We start from the raw sequence: 26,045 nt of genomic DNA on the forward strand, positions 1-26,045 counted from the left end.
TACAATACAATAATCCCTTAACAATTTTATGTTTCTATAAGATATCCTCTCATCCTTCCAGATTCCAGTGAATACAAGCCCAACTGAACCATCTCATCTGTTAAGGCTAGTCCTTCGAGTCCCACCACTACTCAGCCAGATGTGTTTTAACCATCTGAGTGGCTCCTCTGCTCAGATGCAAACTGTTCCTCATGTACTTGTACATCTAACGATGGTTTATCACAAGGTTCACTTTGCAGATCTTTAGGCCACTCAGTGCAGGATTTTTCACGTGGACACCTTGCGCAGATCACAATATCATTAACACTTTAGCAGGACACGCACATTTTCCAACCAACACCTGGCAGGCTGCTGGTTGGAATGCAATTTTGGCAGTTCCACGTTATTCCTTATATGCACTAATAAGCATAAAAATCTTCAGTTTATTTATTGAATGCTCTCCAAAAAACAGTGAGATAATGTATGACAGAATACAACATGTTACTGATTTTCACACCATTAAATGGAAAATTAATTTCCGCTCTCAGCCAAGTTGAAAAATTGTCAACATACCCTCCTTTCAACACTTTTGTAACCTCCGACACGCACAGAAACCTTGCCTCCCATTACAGTTCAGTTTGGTTTATTGTCACGTGTGCCGAGGTGCAGTGAAAAGTTTTTGTTGCGTGCTATCCAATCGGCGGAAAGACAATACATGACTACACTCGAGCCATTTACAGTGTATAGATACATGATAAGGGAATAATGTTTAGGGCAAGGTAAAGCCACCAAAGTCTGATCAAGGATAGCCCATGGGTCTCCAATGAGGTAGATAGTAGTTCAGCACTGTTCTCTGCTTGTGGTAGGGTGATTCAGTTGCCTGATAACAGCTGGGAAGAAACTTCCCAATTCTGGCCTCATGCACATCCCCAATTTTCTTTCCTCAAGGTAAACCTTGACTCCGCCTTTGTTACCAAGCTCAGAGGGTTCCTCATTTAACCACACTGCATTCCTTCAAGACACTGTTCAAAATATACTCCATTTAACCTGTATGGAGGTGACATGTAGTATACCTTATGTTTAAGAAAGAACTGCAGATGCTGGAAAGATCGAAGGTGGACAAAAATGCTGGAGGAACTCAGCGGGTGAGGCAGCAACTACAGAGAGAAGAAATAGGGGACGTTTCGGGTCGAGACCCTTCTTCAGACTGAAGGAGGGTCTCGACCTGAAACGTCACCTATTTCTTCAGACTGAAGAAGGGTCTCGACCTGAAACGTCACCTATTTCTTCAGACTGAAGAAGGGTCTCGACCCGAAACGTTACCTATTTCTTCAGACGGAAGAAGGGTCTCGACCTGAAACGTCACCTATTTCTTCAGACTGAAGAAGGGTCTCGACCCGAAACGTTACCTATTTCTTCAGACTGAAGAAGGGTCTCGACCCGAAACGGTTACCTATTTCTTCAGACTGAGGAGAGGTCTCGACCCGAAACGTCACCTATTTCTTCTCTCAATAGATGCTGCCTCACCCGCTGAGTTCCTCCAGCATTTTTGTTTACCTTCGATCTGAAGAAGGGTCTCGGCCCGAAACGTCACCTATTTCTTCTCTCAATAGATGCTGCCTCACCCGCTGAATTCCTCCAGCATTTTTGTCCACCTTGACCTTAGATATACTCGATACCACAGTATGCATTAAATGTATTCCATGACACCTAATGGTGTCAGATTTAGTTTGGTGAAGAATATTACTACTTAAGTATACGGAGGATTCAAGAAAAGCACGAGTTGCCGTTTCTCGCAAAAATGAAACCTATTTTAAATTCACATCTCTGGATTGGATCATCTGAAAATGGTAATTTCTCTTAATTAACTGCCGAGTTATTGCAGGAAGAAAAATCACTAAATAAATCAGAGACTTCACCTTTTTTTTTAATAAATGCATTCCAAGAGGGGAGGTGAAGAAAATTAATTGGGATAGAGGAAGTGAATCCATATTAATAAAGTACAATGGAATTTTAAAACATTTCCCAGCAGTTCCACTGCAGAAACTGTTCACTTACTAAATCTTGCGGTGACAAGGATTTAAGATGCAGGTCTCCTTTTGGGCACTGCTGCCTGATGAAGGATTCATTTTTTTAAATCTGTTCGCAGGATGTGAATGTCACTGGCTTTGTTGGCATTCATCATTCTTTCCTCACATTCCCTGAACTGAGGAGACGGAGAAGGTTTAACCACCTCAGTGAATCTTCAGTCACTTACAGGCCAGTGCAGTAAAGGGCAGCACCACCTCATCCACTGAAGGACATGAGTGCTTCTAATGATGGAGTTGACAACAATCCAGAAGTTTGTTGGTTACCTTACCATCATGGAGAGAAATCTTGTGTTTCAGATTCTCGACTTACACTGTGTACATGCTGCAGTGTTACTGTACAAGTACACGGAAAGTAATCAATAAATTAACTGAAGATCTTTATGCTTCTTAGTGCCTTGAAGAAATAACGTGGAACTGCCAAAATGTCATTCCAACCAGCACCCTCTCATGGTGATGGTTGGAAAATGAGCGTGTTCTGCTGAAGTGCTAATGAGATTTTGATCCTGCGCAAGGTGACTACTTGGAAATACCTGCACTGATGTTGCCTGAATGTCTGCAAGGTCAATCTTGCGATCAACTGCATTAGATGCACAATTTCAAGTACAAGAGGAACAATTTGCATCCGAGCAGAGGAGCCACTCAGATGGTTAAAACACATCTGGCAGAGTGGTGGTGGGACTCGAAGGACTAGTCTTAACAGGTGAGAAGGTTGAAGCAACTGTGGATGTTAGAGTTTTTAAAAAAAAAGACACAAAGTGCTGGAGTAACTCAGTGGTCAGGCAGCATAACTGGAGGACATGGATAGGTGATGTTTTGGTGCAGGACGCTTCTTCATTCCGTTCTTTAGATACCAGAATAAGCATGTTCAGTGGGTAGAACAGACAGGGGTAGGTGAAGTAGTGTGGGAGGTCTGATAGGATAAATTACATTTTCTTTAAATGTTACCGAGATCCGAGTCATGTTTATCTCCCTAATAGTTAAAGTCATGTTTATCACACTAATATCTGCAAAACTGAAGTTATAACTGTTCTATTACAAAACAACTGCACCCTATCACACTGCTGCATACGGAACGAGTAATAAGGTCATTAGGTCATAAGTGATAGCAGCAGTATTAGGCCATTCAGACCATCATGTCTACTGCCATTCCATCATGGCTGATCGATCTCTCCCTCCTAACCCCATTCTCCTGCCGTTTCCCCATAACCCCTGACACCAGGACTATTCAAGAATCTATATATCTCTGCCTTAAAACTATCCTCCACAGCCTTCAGTGCCAAGCGTTCCACAGATTCACAACCTTCGGACTAAAGAAATCCCTCCTCTCCTCCTCCCTAAAGGAACGCCCTTTAATTCTGAGGTGATGACCTCTAGTCCTAGACTCTCCCACTAGTGGAAACATCCTCTGCACATCCACTCTATCCAAGCCTTTCACTATTTGGTACCTTTCAATGAGGTCCCCACTCATCCTCCTGAACTTCAGCGAGTACAGACCCAGTGCTATCAAACGCTTATTATGTGTTAACCTACTCATTCCTGGGATCATTCTTGTAAACCTCCTCTGGACCCACTCCAGATCCAACACATCTTTCCTCAGATATGTTGCCCTAAATTGCTCACGATACTCCAAATGCAGCTTGACCAGCACCTTATAGAGCCTCAGCATTACATCCCCGTTTTTGTATTCTAGCCCTCTTGAAATAAAAGCAAGAAATAGTAATGCATGCAAGTACCAGCACAGGGGTCTGGCTGGTAAAGTTTTTTGTTTTAGTTTTGGAGATACCACACAGACAGCACCCAAGGTCAGGATCAAACCCCAGTCTCTGACACTGTGTGGAAACAGCTCTTCCAGCTGTGCCACTGTACTACCCTCAAAGAGAGCAAGGTTAAATCCAGGCCTCTGGCGCTGTGTGGAGTTCCATGTTCCCTCACTGATCACAGAGTTTTATTTTTCTATTTTTTGTCTTCTTTTAATTTTTATTTTTAATCTATTGTCATCTGTGTTATTTATTTATTAGTCAATTTTTTTTAATTTTTTTTTTAATAGGTGCAGGAGTAGGTCATTCGGCCCTTTGGGCCAGCACCGCCATTCAATATGATCATGGCTGACCATTCACAATCAGTACCCCGTTCCTGCCTTCTCCCCATATCCCTTGATCCCGCTAACCCTCAGAGCTCTAACTCTCTTTTGAATGCATCCAGTGAATCGGCCTCCACTGCCTTCTGAGGCAGAGAATGCCACAAATTTATCCTTTGACATTTCAAAAGCATGTGGGTAAGTAGGTTGTGTAGGAAAGAACTGCAGATGCTGGATTAAATCGAAGGTAGACACAAAATGCTGGAGTAACTCAGCGGGACAGGCAGCATCTTTGGATAGAAGGAATGGATGACGTTTCGGGTCGAGAACTTTCCTCAGTCTGAAGAAGGGTCTCGACACAAAACATCACCTATTCCTTCTATCTGCCTGTCCCGCTGAGTTACTCCGGCATTTTGTGTCCATCTTTGGTTTAAACCAGCATCTGCAGTTCCTTCCTACACAAATGCTCTATACATTATTTGTCTTGGCTTCAATCTTTACCTAAAGCTTGCCTATGCAATGCAGAAAGTATTTTTCGTCAGTTGAGGTATCTCTGAGATTACAGTACATGCGCGCTCGTTGTCTCCCTCGACATTGACCACAGAAGGACATCCTACACTGCTGAAAGACAGGTCAGAGCAGCAGTGAAGATCCTCTGGCCACCTAGGTGTTTCCCTGCAGAAAGGCTTGGAGAGGCAGTCTGCTGACTGATGCACTAGAATGTCATCATCACCTCCTTCCTCCTGCTGTGCAGCAGCTCTTCCGTGAATACGCCAACTTCAGACTGATGTCAGGGGAGTGGGCGGGACAAAGACAGAATGTAGTCGGGGACAGTAAGACTGGTGGGGGAACTGGGAAGCTGGAGGGGATGGAGAGAGAAAGCAAGGGCTATATGAAGTTAGAGAAGTAAATTTGCGCTGGGCCTCACTCTGACAATGGAGGAGGCCTAGGCCAGAAAGGTTGAATTGGGAATGGGAGGGGTAGCTCAAGTGCTGAGCAACCGGGAGATCAGGTTGGTTAAGACTGACTGAGCAGAGATGTTCAGCAAAACGATTGCCGAGCCTGGGCTTGGTCTCACCGATGTAAAAAAGTTGACACCTAGTACAGAGGATACAGTAGATGAGGTTGGAGGAGGTGCAAGCGAACCTCTGCCTCACCTGGAAAATCCATCCAAGGACTCAAACAGTCTTTCCCTCGGCTCAGTCCATCTTAACCTACCTGATCTCCCGGTGGGTGGCAGAATTAAGCATGATTGGATAGGAAGGTGTAAGAGAGCATAAGTGACATGGAAAATGAGCCTGGAATGGAATAATTATTTGAGCTGTCTTAGAATTGATGGGCCAATATGACCGTCGAAATTGTCAAAGAATATGGAATAAAGTAGTTGTAAACAATTCACTGTGAGAGCTGTCATAAAATGACTTGGGATTTATACAACTGCAAACAATTGGGTTGTTGCTTACATTTTTTCAAATGCTTTCTATTCTTGATGTGTGCTTGACCAAGGCTCTTCACCCAATCTCGATCCGTAATTTCAAGCTGTCTAAATCCAGCATCCGACTGTTTGGAAAAACTGATCAGATTCTGGCTCACCCTTCAGGTCAGAATGTGAGCTGGTGCCCAGAGTGCCAGTGAGGTGTCCAAACTGTAGGCCAGAATGCAGCCTTGGTTGCCACCTGGGACAAAAGGATCTGGAAATGGGCAGGTTTGTGACTGCAGCCAACATCTAGTGTGCTGCATCTTTCTCACTACCAGTAAACACATTGCGTTTGCTATCTGCTTTAAAAATATCCATTGACTTGGCCTCCACAACATCCTGGGGCAAAGAATTTCACAGATTCACCACCCTCTGACGAACGAAATTCCTCCTCATCTCCTTCATAAAGAAACCTCCTTTAATTCTAAGGCTATGACCTCTGGTCCTAGACTCTACCACTAGTGGAAACATTTTCTCCACATCCACTCTATCCAAGTGTTTCACTATTCAGTACGTTTCAAGGAGGTTCCCCCTCATCCTTCTGAACTCCAGCGATTACAGGCCCAGTGCCGTCAAACACTCGTCATATGTTAAGCCACTCATTCCTGGGATCATTCTTGTAAACCTCCTCAGGACTCTGCCCAGAGCAAGCACAGCCTTCCTCAAATATGGTGCCCAAAATTGCTCACAATGTGCCAAATGCGGCCCGACTGCCTTATAGTCCTCGGCAATACATCCCTGTTTTTGAATTCTATCGCTCTTGAAATAAATGCTAGCAAAGTCAGGTCTTCCGAGTTTTATTTGTAGAAGAGGACAGCAGGGAACAGGCCCATCGGCCCATAACGTCTGAGCGAAACATGATGCCAATGCCAAATCTTGTCTACCTGAACATATAAGCATTAAAAAAAAAAAAAAATTCTTAGAGGATTGGACAGGCTAGATGCAGGAAAAATGTTCTCGATGCTGGGGGAGTCCAGAACCAGGGGTCACAGTTTAAGAATAAGGTGTAGGCCATTTAGGACTGAGATGAGGAAAAACGTTTTCACCCAGAGAGTTGTGAATCTGTGGAATTCTCTGCCACAGAAGGCAGTGGAGGCCAAATCACTGGATGTTTTCAAGAGAGAGTTTAGACTTAGGGCTAAAGGAATCAAGGGATTATGGGGGACTGATTCCGGATGATCATCTGGCTCGAGGGGCGAAATGGCCTACTCCTGCATCTATTTTCTATGTTTCTATGTAACGTAATCCATATGCCTTAATTCCCACATATTTATATTGTACCATATCTGCCGCAACCATTGTCCCCAGCAATGAGTGCCAGGCACCCTGTGTAGAAACCATTTCCCGCACATTTTCTTTAAACTTTGCCCCTCTCACCTCAAAACTATACCCTCTAGTATTCGATTTTTCCATCCTGGGGAAAAGGTTCTGACTGTCCACCAAAATCAGCGACAAAGCAATTGGAGACTAACGTCAAAATTGATGGCAATGCAAAACACAACCCCATTATATCGAAGTGTAATAGTCTTGTCAAATGCAAAAAGTTATTTTATTTTACAGATTTGCTGCAAAGATTTCGTCTTTAAGTGTTTGCAGATGGCTGTGTTCCCGTAGAGTGTATTTTGTTTGCCATTCTCAAAATGTCTCATGAATACAAATCCCCTCACCAATATTTCAAATTAGGATCAACACTTAAATACAGCTGGATCCTAAAAAATGGGTAAGTGGCTCAGTACATTTCATTTAATCAACGTACTTTTCCAGGACTATGAAAAGTAACTTACTGTTAAATATGTTCGGGGTGAACCATTGTAAAGCAATGAGATCTTCAGAACACTTAAGGATATTTCACGACTGAAAACAATTAAGCTTCTAAAATGATAATGCCATCTTTAGCTGCAATGACTCCAGCAATGATTCCATTTAGTTCGCAGAACATCAAAGTGCGAATGGTGAAAGAGGTGAATTTATTCAAACTAATCACCCACCATCAAGCCACTTCACTCAAGCAGTAGATCTTGAGAAATATCTCAATACAGTGTGCAGGATCAACAGAAAATATTCGGGCGGCACGGTGGCGCAGTGGTAGAGTTGCTGCCTGACAGCGCTTGCAGCGCTGGAGATCCGGGTTCGATCCCAAGTATGGGTGCGTGTCTGTACGGAGTTTGTACGTTTTCCCCGTGACCACGAGGGTTTTCTCCAAGATTTTCGGCATCCTCCCATACTCCAAAGGCGTACAGGTTTGTAGGTTAATTGGCTTGGCATAAGTGTAAGATGCTCCTGGTGTGTATCGGATAGCGTTAATGTACGGCGATGGCTGGTCGGCGCGGACTCGGTGGGCCAAAGGGCCTGTTACGCGCTGTATCTCAAAACTATACAAATCTAAACAAGGTTGAATGGCTTGAACGTGCGTTTAAATGAACCACAGGAGAGGAAAAGATGTAATTAAAATGAATGGTTGGCCAACCATGTTGAGTGATCATTGACATTGAATTCTTTCTAAACTCCAATCATCAATCTTTCAAACAAATATGTTATGAATGAAAGGTAGAGATGCTGCCATTCAACCTATCAAGAGTTTAGAAGTTCAACTGGTACCTTTGCAATCTTCTGCACAATTTCTTTATAGGGTACCGATTTAAATTAAATTTTGAATTTAATTTTTCCTTCCTAAAGGCACGTCCCTTAATTCTGAAGCTATGACCTGTGGTCCTGGACTCACCCACGAGTAGAAACATCCTCCCCACATCCAGTCTATCCAAGCCTTTCACTATTCAGTAAGTTTCAATGAGGTCATCCACTCATCCTTCTGAACTCCAGCGAGTACAGGCCCAGTGCCGTCAAATGCTCATCATATGTTAACCCACTCATTCCTGGGATAATTCTTGTTAACTTCCTCTGGACCCGCTCCAGAGCCAGCACAACCTTCCTCAAATATGGTGCCCATAATTGCTCATAATACTCCAAATGCTGCCTGATCAGTGCCTTAAGGTGCCTCAGCCTTGCATCCCTGTTTTTGTATTCTAGCACTCTTGAAATAAATGAGATTGTCCAAGGATGTGCAATTGAAATGACTGCAAAACCTTGTGACAATGACGGGAACTTCAGCGGGCCCAAATCCAGAACCTGCTAACAGGCATAGATTCCCTCCTCCTCCTCACAGCCCCCCTATTGCAGTTTTGCTGAGGTAATTCAAGAAGCATTAACAAACTGATTCAAACGAAGAGATGAACTATTCTGAGCATGCAATTCTCACTCTAAAAAAAAAATTTTTAAACTCCGTGTGAATGTAAATGAGGTGCAAGTAAGAATTTAGAGAGCAAGTAAGATTGTAACAATGTACCAAGAAAGAAAGAAAACAATCTGTTTGCGTGCATTTGGATTTTGTGCGTGCGTACACATGCATCCCAATCATTATTTCAAAATTCCACAGATTTAAAAGAGAATGATATGCCTTTATGCCTCCATGTTTCTATGTTATGTCTTTTTAAGCATGCAAGTAATATTTCAACATCCAATTGTATCCACATGTATGTTCCACAATAAAGCTTTGGAATTTATTTTTGTTGCTAGGTGCTATGGATAAAAATAAATTACTTTGCAATAATTGATAAAGGGAAAGAGGAAATCCAAGGCTCAAGCTTTGCAGACAGTTTTCCTCAAGGTTCGTAGCAGATTCTATCCCTTCGCTGCTGACTGGAAATTCCAGGCCATTATTCGGTGTCTCAATGGAAATGTTAGGTAGCATTCCATGATCTATCTAAAAGGATCTTATAGAAACATATAAAAAATTATTAAGGGATTAGACAAGCTAGATGCAGGAAAAATGTTCCTGATGTTGGGGGAGTCCGGAAACAGGGGTCACAGTTAAGGAATTAGGGGTAGGCCATTTCGGACTGAGATGAGGTAAAACTTTTTCACACAGAGAATCGTGAATCTGTGGAATTCTCTGTCACAGAAGGCAGTGGAGGCCAATTCATTGGATGTTTTCAAGAGAGAGTTAGACAAATCTCTTTGGGCAAACGGAAACAAGGGATATGGGGAAAAAGCAGGAACGGGGTACTGATTTTGAATGATCAGCCATGATCAAATTGAATTGCGGTGCTGGCTAGAAGGGCCGAATGGCCTACTCCTGCACCTATTTCCTCTGTTTCTATGTATCTACGTTAAAAGAAAAGTGCAAGAATGTTTTTCCGAGTCCACATTCCTCTGTTGCGGAGTTATTCTGAGCCCAGGCCTTAATCCTGTGTAGCAATGACTGGAAATATTTTCCTCTCTCAAATCTTTCAATTGATTCTAAAGACCTCAAAAAACCCATAAGAAATCAGCAATTTTTGAGTATAGAATTTTAGTGGACAGAGGGGTTAAATTGATGATGGAAGGTAATACTACAAAGATTCAAAAAGCAAGAATAAACGCATATCGGGGGCTTAGTGTCATGACTCTAAAGGGCGAGTCCCACAGTGATTTTTTCAGCGATTGCCGGCATCATATCAATGTCGCCAAAAGATTTTGAACATTTCAAAATCCAGCGGCGACAAAAAAAATGTTGCGACATTTGAAAAAAGTCAATACTTCATCACGCCGCATCACGCCGCAGATTTTTCGACGATCTGATACATCAGTCAATGATGCCGGCAGTCGCCGAAAAAAAATCTCCAAGTGGGACAGGCCCTTTAAGACTCTGGACTTAATTGACCATTCAATCCACGGAAATAACTTTACCGCTGATTTCTACCCTACAACAGAATTTTGCAATTCCTTCACAAGGAAGTTGTTTGTTGGCAGCAAAGATCGACACAAAATGCTGGTGTAAGTCAGCAGGACAGGCAGCATCTCTGGATAGAAGGAATGGGCGACATTTCGGGTCGAGACCCTTTTCGAAACAGCACCCATTCCTTCTATCCAGAGATGCCGTCTCTGCCGCTGAGTTACTCCAGCATTTTGTGTCTATTTTCAGTGTAAACGAGCATCTGCAATTTCTTCGTACACAGTTGTTTGTTGGCGGCAGGTCAAAGAGTGCCAACACCACACCAATAACAAAAAAAATCAAATGCTTATCTGGAGCTGTGCAATACTACATGGATTGCTCAGCAGGAGTAATACATGCACAAAATAATGCTACAATCTGCCGCTTCAGAAATGCACATTAAATTCTTCACTTCAATGTAATTATGCACTTGCCTGATTACCCACTCCCAAAGGTTTCTTTTGTTCAATTCTTAAAGAGAAAGGTATACGATGTGTTCATTTGTCTTTCTAACATCGCTCCTGTCACTTCTTATAATTAAGCAAATGCACAAGCCATTCATTACAGTACATTGCACAAGTTAACTCAGAAGAAACAATCTTCACTGTGTAGTTGTTTAAAATGCACTGTTGATAATGCATATTAATATTCTTCCAGTCAATTGCCAAATCAAGTGCTAAGATTACTCACGCCGCCAGTGATTATCAGGATCTCAGTAGTAAATACTCAAAGGTTGTAAAATAAAATTGTTATCTGCCCATGTACCATCATGACCCCAAGAATTTTCATTGGGACATTTAGAATTATCAACTGAAGCGACTATCATAATCACCAACAGGTTTATACGTCAATTTCTTCGTACACAGTTGTTTGTTGGCGGCAGGTCAAAGAGTGCCAACACCACACCAATAAACAAAAAATCAAAATGCTTATCTGGAGCTGTGCAATACTACATGGATTGCTCAGCAGGAGTAATACATGCACAAAATAATGCTACAATCTGTCGCTTCAGAAATGCACATTAAATTCTTCACTTCAATGTAATTATGCACTTGCCTGATTACCCACTCCCAAAGGTTTCTTTTGTTCAATTCTTAAAGAGAAAGGTATACGATGTGTTCATTTGTCTTTCTAACATCGCTCCTGTCACTTCTTATAATTAAGCAAATGCACAAGCCATTCATTACAGTACATTGCACAAGTTAACTCAGAAGAAACAATCTTCACTGTGTAGTTGTTTAAAATGCACTGTTGATAATGCATATTAATATTCTTCCAGTCAATTGCCAAATCAAGTGCTAAGATTACTCACGCCGCCAGTGATTATCAGGATCTCAGTAGTAAATACTCAAAGGTTGTAAAATAAAATTGTTATCTGCCCATGTACCATCATGACCCCAAGAATTTTCATTGGGACATTTAGAATTATCAACTGAAGCGACTATCATAATCACCAACAGGTTTATACGTGCAATTAACATAGCAACAAATAGCTCATACCACATCAGAATGTACATAATTGGTTTCTTAACATCATAAACCACTAAAGTATTCATCAATGTGTGATTGTGGAAATGGGATTATTACTAATCTAGAAACAGTTTCAGACAGGGAAGAATCTTCAGTCCATTCAGCTCATTTCTGCACAAGTGTTTTGTACACACATAAAAATATAAAGATAAATATAAAAAGTGATTTGTGCACCCAATCCAATACATTAACCAGAAGATAGACACAAAATGCTGGAGTAACTCAGCGGGTCAGGCAGCATCTCTGGAGAGAAGGAATGGGTGACGTTTCGGGTCAAGACCCTTCTTCAGAAATCTGGATCAATAAATCATGATCCATACCCCATACCTTTCACAGTGAAATTCCTCATCTAAGTCTGATCATTGTACATCATTTGATCTCATTATTGTCTATGGTGGTAAAACCTACCAGATCCAATTTTCCAAACCTTGATCATTACCAATGTTTTGGCCAAAAATCAAACCCATGTCAATTAGAAAGAGAAGGAAGCCGTCAGGAAAGTCAACCTGTCCTCAGCCCTTCAACATGAAGGAAAGAGCTGCGGATGCTGTTTCAAATCGAAGGTGGACACAAAATGCTGGAGTAACTCAGCGGGACAGGCAGCATCTCTGGAGAGAAGGAATGGGTGACGTTTCAGTCTGAAGAAGGGTCTCGACCTGAAATGTCACCCATTCCTTCTCTCTGGAGATGCTGCCTGTCCCGCTGAGTTACTTTAGCATTTTGTGTCTATCTCAGCCCTTCAATGATCTCATGTAAACCATTCAGCCCTTCCCTGATCTTTGTTGTTATATAAATAATAACTTGGAGATGGGAACAGCACCAAAATGATGAAGCTCAACAGACAATGCCTTCAAGTGGGGAGGACAGTCAAATAGAACCCAAGGGTTTGAACAGCACAGGCGTAACTTCTCAACTTCTTTAAGCAATTGACAACATAGACAACAGCAAGCTAAAAGTCTCTCTCACACATCACCAGACACTTGGATTTAATCCTCACCTCAGGTATGGTCTTGTTTGCATGTTCTTTCCGCGAGCACAAGAGTTTCCTGTGGGTGCTCCAATTTCATCGCACATCCCAAAGTTGTGCAGGTTGATAGGATAATATGTCACTGTACATTATCTCCAAAGTGTAGATATGTGATCAAACTTTGGGGGGGTAGATTTCAAAAGAATGCATGGGAAATTAAAAAAAATCACATGAGTGTAGGGTCAATGTAGGGTGGTTGATGGTTGGCTCGGAATCAATGGGCCAGAGAGCCTTTTTCAATGCTGCATCCTCCGTGAAAAATGGATTGTAACTAGCCCTGTGGCAATTGTGTTTGAAAGAATTCTTCACATTCTGTGGGCTGCACTAATTAGGAATAAAGGCACAGACTATTTTCCAAATTGGGAGACAATTCAGAATTCGGAGCAAAGGGACTTGGGAGTGCTGGTGCAGGATTCGCAAAAAGTTAATTTGCAAGTCGAATCAGAAGTATGGCACAGGTCAGAACGCATTCGGAGTATTGTGAGCAGTGTTGGACTTTGTTACTGGTGGTAATACCAGTAATAAACTGCTGGTTTACGAGAATGGTCCCAGGGTTGGTTGGGTTCACATACAGTTCGAGTTTGACGGCACTAGGTCTGTACTCACAAGAGTTTAGAAAGATGAGAGGGGTCATTGAAACTTAACAAAAGGTGAAAGGCCTGGATAGAGTGGGTGTGGAGAGGTTGTTTCCACTAGTGGGAGTGTCATAGACCAGAGGCCATAGCCTCAAAGTAAAAGGACATTCCTTTAGAAAGGAGATGAGGAGGAATTTCTTGAGTCAGAGGGTGGTGAAACTGTGAAATTCATTGCCACAGAAGGTTGTGGAGACCGAGAATGGACCTTTTATCATTAAACTGTGAGCCCTTGTTCTGGACTTCCCCAACATCGGTATCCACGTATCACTTGCCTGACTATGGCCCACCGCCTCTTTTCCAGCTTTCCCCCCCATACTATAATCAGTTTGAAGAAAGGTCCTAACCCAAAACGTCGCCTGCCCATTTCCTCCACAGATGCTGCCTGACCCGCTGGATAACTCCAGCACTTTGTGTTTTACTCAAAATGGTAAAGAACTTGGGTTAAACAACAAATGGAATGTTGTTTCGGTTTAGTTTATATTGCCACATGTACCAAGATGCAGTGAAAAGCTTTGTTTCGCATCCTATTAAAGCCAATCAGATAGACCATGCATAATTGCAATAAAGTCAAACACAAATACAATAGATGGAGCAAAGGGGAAGATACAGAATGAAAAATATAGTTCTCAGCATTGTAACACATCAATTCCATAGACAAAGTCCAATGTCCACAATGGGTTTGAGGTGAATTGGACTGTACCCTAGCTTATGGAAGGACCGTTCAGAAACCTGATAACAGAGGGCACGAAGCTGACCCCGAGTCTGATAGTGCGTGCGTTCAAGCTTCTGTACTTGACTCTAAGGAGGTGATTCAAGGATGTTCTTGAAGCCTCCTTGAAAAGGGACAAGATTCCCAATGATTCTTCAAAACCTTGACTGCTTCAAATGACATAGGAACATTCAAGATGGTAAGGAGAACCTTAAGTCCACCCTCCGCCACCTCCAGTTTCAATTCCATTTGGAATATTTTGGAGGACCAAGAAGAACCAAGAACTGGGGGGTACACAGAGCTCAACATAAGTGGCAGGAAGAGCACATATCCTCTGAACATCACCTCTCAACTACAAACACGCACGCACGCACGCACGCACACACGCACACACGCACACACGCACACAGGAGGTCCCACGTTGGCCTTGTACGCGATGACAGAACCGACAACCCACAAAATTGGAAGGGAATCAAGTCACCTTTGATCTCAAGGAAAGATTTATAAGTAAACTGAATAAATCGTCTAATTTATGGACCTGACTAACGTGGCACCTTTGTGTCATTTCTTTGTTTAGAATGGCAAGAAGGCACACCCTATATCAGTCTGAAGAAGGGTTTCAGCCCGAAACGTTGCCTATTTCCTTCGTTCCATAGATGCTGCTGCACCCGCTGAGTTTCTCCAGCACTTTTGTCGACCGGCAAGAAGGCACATTTGTGCCCCTGTGTTCCCTGTCTCTAAGCAGTCATCAGTGGAGGCTATACATCAGGGGTTCCCAACCTTTAGCGTCCCTTTTATCCCTGGCAACTTTAATAGCACATAACAATGTTATTTCACTTATTTATGAACAACTAATGATGAACAGATACCGGTATACCAGAACCAAACACAGTCAGTCAATGAGAAAAGATATGTACAAATCCAGAATCAACAAATGTACCCCTTGGGTAGGCGAAATTTACCACCTGGGAGTAAATTTACCCCAGGTTGGGAACCCTTGCTATACATGAAGTTTCACTGAAAAGTGAAGTGAAATTGTGAAGGACACGGGAAAAACTTGAACATTAACAGATACAATTGATGCAAAACTTCCATTTGGGAATAGTCTGAACATTTGTAATGGGTAGGATTAATGAGCAAAAGGATTTGTGGCAGAGATGCATGAATTACTAAAAGCTAGGTTTCAAGCACAAAGGTTAATGGAAAGCTAGCTTTACTTTTAGAAGCAAAGGAGAAATCAATGATGTATTACTTCTGTTTTATGAAATGGTCATCTGATAAGGCTAATTACAGTCCAATCAATGTATTCTCAAACAGTAGCAAAGTGATAGAAGGTATTTAACTCATCGATAACGTTTAGTTTAGCTTAGTTTAGTTTAGAGATACAGTGTGGAAACTAGCCCTCAGCCCACCGAGTCTGCGCCTTCCAGTGATCTCCGCCCATTAACACTATCCTACAAACACAATAGGGATAATTTAAATTCATGCCAAGCCAATTAGCATATAAATCCGTACGTCTTTGGAAGGAAACTGAAGATGTCGGAGAAAACCTACGCATGTCACGAGGAGATAAGACACAAAAAGCAGGGGTAACTCAGCACGTCAGGCAGCATCTCTGGAGAAATGGAATAGGTAACGTTTCGTGTCGAGACCCTTCTTCAGACTTCTGAAGGGTCTGAAGAAGGGTCTTGACCCAAACGTCACCTATTCCTTTTCTCCAAAGGTGGCGCCTGAGTTACTCCAGCTTTAAATCTTCGGTTTAAACCAGCAGTTCCTTCCTACACAAGTCACGGGGATAACGTACCAACTCTGTACAGACAGCACCCATAGTCAGGATCGAACCCGGGTCTCTGGCACTGTAATGGGCCTGTCCCACTTACGCGACTTTTTCGGCGACTGCTGGCACCCGTCATAGGTTGCTGCAGGTCGCCGAAAATGTTCAACATGTTGAAAATCCAGCGGCGACCAGAAAGACGCTGTGACTCTTTGGGCGACTGAGGAGACTACTCACGACCATACAGGCGACATGTCGCAGGGTGCAACCTGTATGGTCGTGAGTAGTCGCCCAAAGAGTTGTATCTTGTTCTGGTCGCCGCTGGATTTTCAGCATGTTGAAAATTCTCGGCGACCTGCAACGACCTATGGCGGGTGCTGGCAGTCGCTGGAAAAGTTGCGTAAGTGGGACAAGCCCATTAGGCAGCAACTCTACCGCTGTGCCACCGTGCAGCCCACGTTGCTTATTGATGGCAAGTACAGGTTTCACCAGGATCACTTGGCTAAACGTGGAATCGAGGAAAGTTGGCAATTTTGAAAACAATAGACATCAACAGGAAAACAGGAGCATACCTCGCACACAGGAATATGGGTGTGATGTTCAAGGCTGATCACCCCAGCCCCATGACATGAGGCAGTTCCTATACCCAACCATCTTCAACTGCTTCAACTGACCTTTCTTCCGTCATGAGGGATGACCACTAATGACTGCACCATGTTCAATTCTAATTGCAACTCTTTATCAAATGAAAGTTTCAACAGTGCACGCTGTTCAGTATTCAGTCACGGGTTTGTAAGTGATGAGAAACACACCAAGAGAATGGCTGACAATGGCCATCTCCAGCAAGGGAGAGTTTAACCTTCTACCATTGCAGGGTCTTCTTTCATCACCCCCTCAGTTCCCCCTTGAATGGTTATGACAGTGGTCTTTGTAAAACCGAACGACTTAAGAATGAAAATGTGAATGGTCCAGTTTCCTTCACCTGGCTGTTTTACTTTGGGAAGCAATCGATTCATTCCTGCTTGACTTTTGGGCTTTTCTTGTACAGTTACATTTATGGGTGGCACGGTGGCATTGTGGTAGAGCTACTGCCTTACAGCGCCAGAAACCAGAGTTCAATCCTGACTACATGTGTTTGTCTGTGCGGAGTTTGTACGTTCTCCCTGTGACCTGCGTGGGTTTTCTACGAGATCTTTGGTTTCCTCCCACACTCCAAAGGCGTACAGGTTTGTAGGTGAATTGGCTTGGTAAATGTATACATGTGAAATTGTCCCGAGTGCGTGTAGAATAGTGTTGATGTGTGTGGATTGTTGGTTGGTGCGGACTCGGTGGGCCGATAGGGCCTGTTTCCATGCTGTATCCCTAAACTAAACTACATGGATGAGTCAATAGAGAGACTGAATATGCCCGCCTGAGTACAACTCCAAATCTCTCAAGATACTAAACACCATCCAGAAGAAAACAATCCACTTGATTGCTTCCCTATCCATCACCTTAAATGTTAATTCTATTTACTGCAAGTACACAGTTGCTGTAATGAGTAATGCTTATAAAATGCACAGTGGCTACTTATTTAGGCTAGTCTAACGGCACATAACAACTATGTGGGAAAGAACTGCAGATGCTGGTTTAAAACAAAGAGACACAAAATGCTGGATTAACTCAGCGAGACAGGCAGCATCTCTGGAGAGCAGGAAAAATCTGAAGAAGGGTCTCGACCCGAAACGTCACCCATTCTTTTTCTCCAGAGATGCTGCCTGTCCCGCTGAGTTACTCCAGCATTTTATAGAAACATAAAAACATAGAAATTAGGTGCAGGAGTAGGCCATTCGGCCCTTCGAACCTGCACCGCCATTCAATATGATCATGGCTGATCATCCAACTCAGTATCCCGTACCTGCCTTCTCTCCATACCCCCTGATCCCCATAGCCAAAAGAGCCACATCTAACTCCCTCTTAAATATAGCCAATGAACTGGCCTCAACTACCCTCTGTGGCAGAGAGTTCCAGAGATTCACCACTCTCTGTGTGAAAAATGTTCTTCTCATCTCAGTTTTAAAGGATTTCCCCCTTATCCTTAAGCTGTGACCCCTTGTCCTGGACTTCCCTAACATCGGGAACAATCTTCCTGCATCTAGCCTGTCCAACCCCTTAAGCACATAAAAACTACGTTGATTAAAATTATGATTTAAAATTATAATTCAACAATAATCTTGAAATGGACCTACAGTATTTATAATTATTAAAAAAAAGTTTAACATTAACTTGTTCACTACCAAGTTTTTTTTCCCCTGTTGTACATGAGCCGAGTATATGGCGCTGAACGGGTTAAAGAATTAAAGATGGACACAAAAAGCTGGTGTAAAGGGCCTGTCCCACTCGGGCATCATTTGCGCGACACTGCCAATGCCACCACGCGCCATGCACTCGTAATGCATGCCATGCACGCGTCGTGACGCGTAAATGATGTTGTAGAAATGACGCGCAAGTGACTCCCAAGTGGGACAGGTCCTTAACTCAGTAGGTCAAACAGCATCTCTGGAGAAAAAGAATGGGTGACGTTTTGGGTCTCCCATTGAGTTACTCCAGCTTGTTTATCTTCGGCTTAAACCAGCATCTGCAGTTCCTTGCTACAGGTTAAAGAATTGCATTGTCTGCAGGTTTTGGATCACGGAATACAAGGCAATTCCAATGGATTCTCTGCAATTTATAATAATAATAATAATAATAATAATAACTTTATTTATAAAGCGCTTTTAGACAACATCAGTTACCACAAAGTGCTGTACATGGGAAGTCAACAAAAAGTTATTACAAACTACTAAAACCATTAAGACGACAGGACTATAAAAACAGTAAAAATTAAAAGACATTAAAAGCACTAAAACAGGAACAGTCTCAGCCAGTGTCGAAAGCCAGTGAATAAAAGTGCGTTTTTAGGGAGGATTTAAAGATGGACAGTGAAGGGGCCTGTCTGATCTGCAGCGGCAAGGTGTTCCAGAGTGCCGGGGCAGCAACAGAAAAGGCTCTATCCCCTCTGAGCTTCCGCTTAGACCTTGGTACCTCAAGGAGCAGCTGATCCGCTGACCTGAGGCACCGGGCAGGAGCATATAGGTGGAGCAGCTCAGAGAGGTAAGGCGGGGCGAGGCCATTCAATGATTTAAAAACAAATAAAATAATTTTAAAATTTCTATTAAACAAAGGAATTACAAGTATTGCAAGTAACTGCAAGTATTGATCTGGAGAAAGCATGTGAAACTTCACAATGTGAATTGACAGATCAGGTTCTCCAAACTTAACAAATAAAATATCTCAAGAAAAGTAAAAACAAATTTTAAATTGAGTGTTTGAGCTCACTTAGTAACACAGAGGGTGGTACGTACATGGAATGAGTTGCCAGAGGATTGAAGATAGACACAAAAAGCTGGAGGAACTCAGCGGGACCGGCAGCATCTCTGGGGAGAAGGAATGAGTGACGTTTCGGGTCGAGACCCTTGTTCAGAGGACAGGGTTGAGGCAGGGACAACAACAGCTTTTGAAAGACCTTTGGATAAGTACATAGATAGGAAAGGCTGAGAGGGATATGGGTCAAATACAGGAAATGGGAACAAGCGTTGATGGGCATCTTGGTGACTCACGAGACTGCAGTTGCTAGAATCGAGAGGGAAAAAAAAAAGAGTGTTTGAGAAACTCAGCGGACCAGGCAGCATCTGGGGAGGGAAATAGTCAGACGATGTTTCGGGATGGCTCAAAATGTCATCTGTCCACTTCCCTCCACAGATGCTGCCTGATCCACAAAGTTCCTCCAGCACTTTGTTTTTACATGGGTGTGTTGGTCGGCATGGATGAGTTGTGCTGAGTGGGTTGCTTTGGTGCTGCATGTCTCTGTGACAAGTGCTGCCCACTCCTAACTTTAAACCAATCTCTAAATCTTGTGGACAACAACAAATCCGACCAATGTTCCTGTTATTCTTTCCCAGTGTGTACAACAATTATAATTTACACACATTTATGAAACAGATTCTTACGCAATCCACTACTGATTTAAGAATAAGAATTTGCGTAGCTGGACACATCTTTAACTGATGGGATTCAGAACATGGATCTTTCAGTTTGCTCTCTGTATCCGTTATCGAGAGCACTCGTACTCCTCAAAATGATGAGAGCAAGCACTCCCACTCCCTCCCCCGAGAGCTTACTTAGTGAACTCTAACACATGCCGTCATGTTTAGCTCTAGGAAGCTCTAAAGTGGTCAGTTACAGATATGTGATGATAGTTCTCCCACATGATAATCTTGTCGAGGAATGAATTATTTATAGAAGTGAGAAAATGATTACAAAAGCAAAGAAATGCGTTTCTGGCTGGATGTCCCACAACACATGTAACATTCTCTCTACCTCTGCAACCGTCATTTAGTTTAGTTTAGTCTAGAGCAGTGGTTCCCAACCTTTTTTGGCCATGCCCCACCTAATCACCTCTAAAATCCTGATGCCCCCCCCCTTGCTTTCCCTTGAGAGAAAACAGAGGAAATAAATATTATAAGGGTAACTTAGCAAAAGCTCTTTGAATCGCATTTCTAAATCCAATTCCATAAATAAGGTTCTCCCATGACCTCACGCGCTTCGTGCGACGTGCATGAAGAGCGAGGGCGCGGTGATTGTGTAATAACTACACAATAAAGACCTTTTTTACCCCAAAAAAATTATTTACTAAAAATAACATCTGAAACATAAACTACACCTGATGGAAAATCCAAAAAAATAAAAATCGAAAATTTGGACCCAGACCTCCTCAGTCGCGCTCAATTGCCCCCCTTAAAAATCAAATTGCCCCCCTGTGGGGCGTACGCCCCACGTTGGGAACCACTGGTCTAGAGATACAGCGCAGAAGCACCGAGACAGCGTCGACCAGCGACCCCCGCACATTAACACTATCCTACACACACTAGGGGCAGCGTTACATTTTTTTATACCAAGCCAATTAACCTACAAACCTTGTATGATTTTGGAGTGTGGGAGGAAAGGAGAGATCTCAGAGAAAACCCACGCATGTCACGAGGAGAATGGGTAAACTTTGTACAGGCAGTACGCGCAGTCAGGATTGAACCTGGGTCACTGGCGCTGTAAGGCAGTAGCTTTTCCGCAAAGCCATCGTGCCGCCAATAAATGTAACTATAAAATATAAGCCTAATTTAAGTCCAAAAGCAAAAGAAAAAAAGAATTGATTGCTTCCCGAAGTAAAACAGCCGGGTAAAGGATATTGGACCATTCCCATATTCATTCTTAAGTGTGTAGGAAGGAACTGCAGATACTGGTTTAAACTGAAGATAGACACAAAAAGCTGGAGTAATTCAGTGAGACAGGCAGCATCACTGGAGAGAGGGAATGGGTGGCGTTTCGAGTCGAGACCCATCTTCAGACCTTTCTTCAGAGAGTGGTTTGGTTTTACAAAGGCCACTGTCGTTACCATTCAAGGGGGAACTGAGGGGGTGATGAAAGATGGCCATAAAATGCAAATAGGCAGCCAATCATAAGATGAAAGGCATCCTTCTGGATGTGAAATATCAATGTGTAACTGTCTTCGAAATAAGACTGGATGCAGCTGAAGTACGATTCACGTCTTATCACTGCCACAGCTAAAATAATTTATCCACCTGACAGTTTTATACAGTTAATGCAAAGGTTTATCCATGGAAATGGAAAGTGTCACAGCAAATTAAAACAAGAACGAAAATAACCGTTCAAAGCAGCACAAAGACATTTTCTTTTTCAGTCTCAATTGGAAATAATCATTTGTTGTGAGCAGTTTGCAGCGGTGAAACAAAGAAAATGACTTGGACCCGTATGAACAACATTAATTAATTCAAGATAAAACCTTTTTGAGATGTAAAATAGGAAACACAACCCAATGCGACTGTGCTTGATTTTTCTTTTACACGGATAACATTTATTGGAAATATAAATAATGCAAAAGCAGAGTTGTGACAACATAATCCACTTTGCCACTTCTCCACACATCCAGGGGAACAGCTGAAAAGCAGAATTAAATTTAAACAAATGCCTGTTTTAGGCAAGATAAAGTAAGATCAAAGATGGATTTATGTCGATGAAGAAAGCATAAAATTTAACAAGTACTTGGAAAGCGCTTGTGCATTTCAGAATTTATCAATGTGTAGGAAGGAATGCTGGTTTAAACCAAAGATAGACACAAAATGCTGGAGTAACTCAGCGGGACAGGCAGCATCTCTGGAGAGAAGGAAGGGGCGACGTTTCGGGTCAAGACCCATCTTCAAACCTGTGTCGATCTTCAGAATGTATCATGCCGTGCTAAAGTCCATACAGCATCGGGATCCTGCATGCCAAGAAAAGCTTCCAGAATGTACAATGCAAAAACCCCATTGACCATGAGTGTAGAGACAGAGTGGAAACAGACGGAAAAGGGCGCAACAAAAAATAATAGAAATGAACCAATTGCAAGGTCGAGCTCTGATTCTATATCTTGGACATTTACTTTTGTTTAGTTTAGTTTAAAGATACAGCGCGGAAACAGGCCCTTCGGCCCACCGAGTACGCACCGATCAAAAATCCCCGCACATTAACACTGTCCGACACACACTAGGGACAATTAGACTGATACCAAGCCAATTGATCTTCTTTGGAATGTGGGAGGAAATGGAAGATCTCGGAGAAAACCCACGCAGGTCACGGGGGGAGCGTGCAAACTCCGCACAGACAAGCACCCATAGTCAGGATCGCACCCATAGTCAGGGTCGCACCCATAGTCAGGATCGCACCCGTAGTCAGGATTGAACCTGGGTCTCTGGCGCTGCAAGCACCGTAAGGCAGCAACTCTACCGCTGCACCACCATGCCGCCCTTAGTTTAGTTGATTGCCGATATGTAGTTAATATTTGCTCCTAGGTTGAGTGTGATGCAATGCTGCACTGACTGTATACTCTGGAAGGCAGCTCATCATACCATGACAAGCAAATTAGATTAGAAGATCCAAAGCTGAGACCAAAAAAAAAAAAAAAAAAAAAAAAAAAACTTGAATCATTCAGCAGGTGAAGTAACATCGATGGAGTGAGAAACAGTCGATGAGAGGGATTAAGGACCCCTTCAGCAAAACTGGGAAAGTGACAAATCAAACACATTTATGAGGAGTGGAGGCAATTTCTGTGATAAGGTAAAGCCACCGTGGTCAATTTTAAATTACTTTAAAAACAGACTTGTACTCTAAAATCAGGGCAACATAGTGGAGTAGAGATAAAGCTACTGCCTTAAAGCACCAGAGACCCGGGTTCGATCCTGACTACGGGTGCTATCTGTACGGAGTTTGTACGTTCTCCCCGTGACCTGCATGGGTTTTCTCCGAGATCTTCGGTTTCCTCCCACACTCCAAAGACGTGCAGGTTTGTAGATTAATTGGCTTGATGTAAATGTAGAATTGTCCCTAGTGTGTGTGTAGGGTAGTGTTAATGTGCGGGGATAGTTGGCCGGTGCTGACTCGGTGGGCCGAAGGGCCTGTTTCCGCGCTGCATCTCTAAACAAAACTAAACTAAACGAGACACCGGAGAGCAAAAACAAAACATAAGTACTGTCACATCCATGGAGAGGGGAATAAAAGGTAGTTTGCTGAAAGTAGGAAATTCAATGCATTTCGTTGTCTTAATGCATTTCGTTGTCTCTGTACTGTACACTGACAATGACAATTAAATTGAATCTGAATCTGAATCTGAATCAATGTTAAATTCAGATGACGGCAATATCCCAGATGAAAGGTGAGGTACTGATCCTTGAGCTAATGATCAACACCCTTGAAGATCGCAGAAGTTGAAGTTAGAGGACCCAGTGTACTATTGGGATGGAGCATGAGAGTGATGGGGGGTGGGGGGGGACTGGAAGATGCAGATCGAACAAAACAAAGTGCCTTGCAATCACCCGATGTGTGTGGGGAAAGTACAGGAAGAAGTTGGCAGAGATGGAAGAGTGGACTAGCGAGTCACAGAGGGAGTGGACCTCTCAGAATGCGGGAAGGAAAATGGAAGCACGATGCATTTACTGGTGAAATCACACTGAGAAAAGAAGAGAAAGATCGATTTACCGTGAATTAGAAGGTATTAGAGGGAGGTATGTACTGACGTCATGGTGCAGTGGGTAATTGTTTTGCATTCTGCCGCAGAAGGCAGTGGAGGCCAATTCACTGGATGTTTTCAAGAGAGAGTTAGATTTAGCTCTGAGGGCTAACGGAATCAAGGGATTCGGTGAAAAACCAGGCACGGGGTACTGATTTTTGGATGAGCAGCCATGATCACGATGAATGGCGGTGCTGGCTCGAAGGGCCGAATGGCCGACTCCTGCACCTATTTTCCATCTGTGCAAGAAGGAACTGCAGATGCTGGTTTAAACCGAAGATAGACACAAAAAGCTGGAGTAACTCAGCAGGACAGACAGCATCTCTGGAGAGAAGGAATGGGTGAGGTTTCGGGTCTGAAGAAGGGTCTCAACCCGAAACGCCACCCTTTCCTTCTCTCCAGAGATGCTGCCTGTCCCGCTGAGTTACTCCAGCTTTTTGTGTCTATCTCCTATTTCCATCTCTTTGTTTCCATTTTTCTATTTGAGTCAAAGGGTTGAAAGTTCACATCCTGAGACTAAGGTGATACTTCAGTGTAGCTCATAGGGGCACGTGTACACGACGAAGGAGATGTCTTTCAAGTGCACAAGATCTCACATGAACACAATGATGACAGAATAAGTCAAAGAACTCCCACCATGCTTATCTGCCCATCAACCCTTCTCACCTTGATCCACGTATCACAAGGCAGCTTCTGCTTCACTCCTATCCCTCACCTCTTCACACTGGTTACCTCTCCTTTACAAGTCTGATGAATAGTCTCCGCTTGAAACGTAGGGTGGTACAGTGGAGCAGCGGTAGAGCTGTTGCCTTACAGTGCTTGATCCTGACTACGGGTGCTGGCTCTATGGAGTGTGTACGTTCTCCCCGTGACCACGTGGGTTTTCTCCGAGATCTTCGGTTTCCTCCCACACTCCAAAGACGTGCAGGGTTGAAGGTTAATTGGCTTGGTATAAGTGAAAACTGTCCCTAGTCGGTGAAGGGTGGTGTTAATGTGCGGGGATCCCTGTTTAGTGCGGACTCGGTGGGCCAAAGGGCCTGTTTCTCTTTAAAAAAAACTAAAAATAACTATTTGTGGCTGATGAATGGTCTCGGCCCGAATCGTCACCTATTCATCTTCTCCAGAGATGCCACTTGACCTGCTGAGTTACTCCAGCATTTTGTATGTATGTATCACCTTTACATTCACAACCCCGGGGCAGACGCTCGAGCCAAAACGTCAACTGTCCCTCTACCTCCACAGATGCTGCATGACTTGCTGAGTTCCTCCAGAAGCAGGTGTTTTGCTACAGGTCCCAGCATCTGCAGTCTGTTTCATTTCCCAATTATCCCCAGTGGCCTAGTCGATATATCCCTCAACTATCATCACTCAGATTTGAATGTTGTTAATTGAATCTTGCGAAAGGTGTTATTAACTTGCCACCATGTTTCTGCAACAGTGATTAATTTTGGAAATAGTTCATGGCTCACAATTTGATTCTAGAGCTCACGAAAGCCACACAATAAATGCAAATCTTTCACAAGCCTGCCAACTGATCACTTCATGTGCTGAATATCAAAATGCAATATCATACCACGTTAGCCTTGACAAGTGCACATTCAAATGCTTAATCCAAATGTAATTGAATGAGGTCATGCTGAGATCAGGGTGGAAGAAAATAAAAATGGTGAATCATTGGAAATGTTGTTCGCCATCCAGTAAACATAGAAACATAAAAACATAGAAAATAGGTGCAGGAGTAGGCCATTCGGACCTTCGAGCCTGCACCGCCATTCAATATGATCATGGCTGATCATCCAACTCAGTATCCTGTACCTGCCTTCTCTCCATACCCCCTGATCCCTTTAGCCACAAGGGCCACAT

General features: G+C 43.1%; 1 protein-coding gene across 4 annotated transcripts in view; it reads right to left on the reverse strand.

Moving 5' to 3' along the window:
• The window catches only part of LOC129715327 (partitioning defective 3 homolog), a 954,144-nt gene that overhangs the window by 319,734 nt on the left and 608,365 nt on the right, over positions 1–26,045 (reverse strand). The gene's annotated exons all lie outside the window — the stretch shown is intronic.

The sequence above is a fragment of the Leucoraja erinacea genome, chromosome 2 (genome assembly GCF_028641065.1).
Source record: "Leucoraja erinacea ecotype New England chromosome 2, Leri_hhj_1, whole genome shotgun sequence".
NCBI classification, from domain to species: domain Eukaryota; kingdom Metazoa; phylum Chordata; class Chondrichthyes; order Rajiformes; family Rajidae; genus Leucoraja; species Leucoraja erinaceus.